The 3,233-nt window shown below is 39.6% G+C and overlaps 1 non-coding gene across 1 annotated transcript; it reads right to left on the bottom strand.

Moving 5' to 3' along the window:
* Window positions 1–2,219: 2,219 nt before the first annotated feature.
* LOC119866466 lies at window positions 2,220–2,425 on the bottom strand. The gene has a single exon (XR_005380218.1). It is a non-coding gene; the product is annotated as a small nucleolar RNA U3 (small nucleolar RNA).
* Between the last annotated feature and the right edge of the window lie 808 nt (window positions 2,426–3,233).

Here is a 3,233-nt window from a genome sequence, read left to right as displayed (position 1 = left end):
ACAAGTATCTCAGCATATAATGAAAGCACAAAGTATAGTTTAAGAAGAAATCTGAGCTTTTTGCTGCCATCCAATTGTCAAATTAGAAGCAACACTTACAAGAAAATTTACTTTAACTTTTACATGGACATAATCATTCATTTTTCCAAAAATTTGTACCATTTGACATTGCAATAAAATTGGCTCAAAGCCTGGATTCCTCTCCAGCTGGTTATCTACCTGAAGAAAGTTGGGAGATATATATATATATGTTTTAAATGTATATCAATCATGTATACATGACTAAAAACTGCTTACCTTACCTTTCTATTTTCCCTGAATGCCTGAATTTTTTCTATGTTGCTACTGCTGTTTACAACTTTTTTTGTCACTCAGGTTGAGAAGGTTCTTATACCATCAAGGATTCTTTTGTTAAGTAGCAAATTTTCGGTGTGAACTCAAAGAAACTAGGACATGGAACTGGTCAGTTACAACAGGAAAAGGAGACTACAGTGGTTCATTTGGACTGTAGGCTTGAAAATGATATGAAAGCCTGGAGTTTCGCATGTGCTTCACCATTCTTTGGAGAGGATGTTTGCAGAGGTCAACAGGATTGATAGGACATACAAGGCTGTTGACACAAGGATTAATGCATTCTGGGATGGCCTCTCACTCTGAAAAAACCTTGAACCTCCTACTGTTTAAGTCTTCCCTCATTTAAAATTCTCTAATGGGGTGCCTGGGCAATTCAGTCAATCAAGTATCTGACTGTTGATTTTGGCTCAGGTCATGACCCCACGGTTCTGGGATTGAGCCCTGTGTGGAGCCCCACATGGGGCTCGGTGTTCAGCATGGAGTCCACTCGAGATTCTCTCTCTCCCTTTCCCTCTGCTCCTCCCTCAGGCTCTCTCTCTCTCCCTCTCTCTCTCTCTCTCTCTCTCAAATAAATAATCTTAAAGTAAAATTCTCTAATGGCTTTACATTACAGTTTGAATGCCCCACTCTTCCCATTATAAATGGTCTGGCTCTTGCCTACCTCTCTGATCTTATCTCAAACCACTCAGCTCTTCACTCTCTCTGATCTTATCTCAAACCACTCAGCTCTTCACTTACTATGCTCCAGCCACAATTGGTCTTGATTATAAACTTTGAATGCCAAATTCAGTGCTGTTGCTTTTTCCGAAAAGGTTCTTCTCCTGGCTCTTTTATGACTAGACTTCTATGATTTTTCAAGTCCAAGCTTACATGTTACCTCTCAGAGAAGACTTGGTGACAACACGACTGGGCATGTTACAGCAGGAACAACTGCTCTTGGGCCATCAGCCCAATCCTGACAACACTGTAAAATTAAACCATAAATTCAATCAGTGCAACAAACAAAAAGTGAAACTTCCTATCAGTCTCCTGTTTTTTTTTTTCTTTTTTTTTTTTCTTTTTTTTTTTTAATTTTTTTTTTTTTTATTTATTTATGATAGTCACAGAGAGAAAGAGAGAGAGGCAGAGACACAGGCAGAGGGAGAAGCAGGCTCCATGCACTGGGAGCCCATGCAATGGGAGCCCGATGTGGGATTCGATCCCGGGTGTCCAGGATCGCGCCCTGGGCCAAAGGCAGGCGCCAAACCGCTGCGCCACCCAGGGATCCCCCTGTTTTTTTTTTTTTTCATTCCTCCCTCCTCCTTTTGTGATCATGCTGCAATGTATCAGCAACAATTCTTGCAAAATTAAATGCCAATTTGCTTGGATTATTTTCCCAACATTCAATTAAATGCTCAATTCCAAAATGTAGAAGTCATCCTCCATTCTTCCCTTTCCCTCACTTATGATTTAATAGGATAATTTAATAGAATAATTCCTATTATCCATCCTCCAGATCATATTCAAATGTCTCACAGGGCCGTCACTCTGATCAAAGCTACCATTCTCTTTTTCTAAACCTAGTACAATAACCTGGTCATTGGTCTCCCTCCTTTCCATTCCCAGCTATTTGTCAAATCACCCAGAGTAATCATTGAAAAACAGGAATCAGTTTAGACCACTCACCCATCAAATATTTTATAAAGACTTTGCATTATAGTTTGAATGTCCAACTTCTCCGTTACACTCTGTCTCCTTCTCACCTCTTTGACCTCATCTCAACCACTCAGCTCTTTGTTCACTGTGTTCCAGCCACTCTGGCCTTGCTTCTGTTCCTTAAATGTGCCAAACTCAGTTTCTTGTTCCTTTTTTCTATTTTTTCCCCTTCCACTCAGACTGTGTCCTCTTACTCCCCAGAAGGAGGAGAAGAATAATCATCAATGGCAATAGACAGTTGAGGAAGCAACACCTAAAGCCAGCTTCATGCTGAGGAGAGAACACTGTGCCACCTCCTCATGGTTTCAGGTACTCTACATTCAAAGAAACTTCTCTACTAACAAACTATAGAAATGACCTCTGAAAGCATAGTCTTTGTTGTTCCTTTTTTCTAAAAGTCTCCTGGTTCTTCATATGATTGGCTTTCTATGATTTTTTCAAGTCTAATCTTAAGTGTCCTCTCTCACAGAAGACTCCTGTGATGACACTCCTAACATCACTCCTAACCCCCACTCAGATTCTCTATCATATCACGCTATTGTTTTTCCTTCATAGCACTTCACTGTGAGATGTAATATTTGGTATTTAAAGGTTTGTCTGTATATCTTCTTTTATTCCCTATAGAATATATGCTCCAAGAGGATAAGGATCTTGGCTGTCTTATTAACTACTATCTCCCTAATGCTAGAATAGTACATAGCACATGGTACTGCACAACAAATATTTCAACAAATGTTTTAGAATAGCTAAACAACAATTATGAAAGGGGGCTCCTTTTTTAAAATATCCATGGCAAGCTATATAATGATCAGTGAACACTGTTGGTGAGCACTCACACTGTCCAGACTGACAATTCCCCCCGGATATACTGTCCTGTAGAGTTATCCATCTGGACCCTCCAGAGCAGGCTGCTTGGTTTTGTGACTTGGGCAGTTGGTGGGCTCCAGAGAGTTAGCACTCCATTGTTACAGTACATCTGAGAAAGGCTTTCTGACATTTTTATATTAAACAACCTGGTGTTTTATTTACCAGTGGTGGTCATTTCCTAATTCCTTCAAATAATTGAAATAACCTCATAATTTCTGATTATGTACCCAAATTTTCACTACTCTACACAGACTAAATTTCCCTAAGCTTTGAGTAAACATAAGTTTTACTTGAAAGGGAAGAAAGGAAGAGCTGGA

This window comes from Canis lupus, chromosome 27 (genome assembly GCF_011100685.1).
Source record: "Canis lupus familiaris isolate Mischka breed German Shepherd chromosome 27, alternate assembly UU_Cfam_GSD_1.0, whole genome shotgun sequence".
NCBI classification, from domain to species: Eukaryota; Metazoa; Chordata; class Mammalia; order Carnivora; family Canidae; genus Canis; species Canis lupus.
The sequence above is the reverse complement of the archived record's forward strand: the minus strand, read 5'-3'. Positions and strand labels throughout refer to the sequence as shown.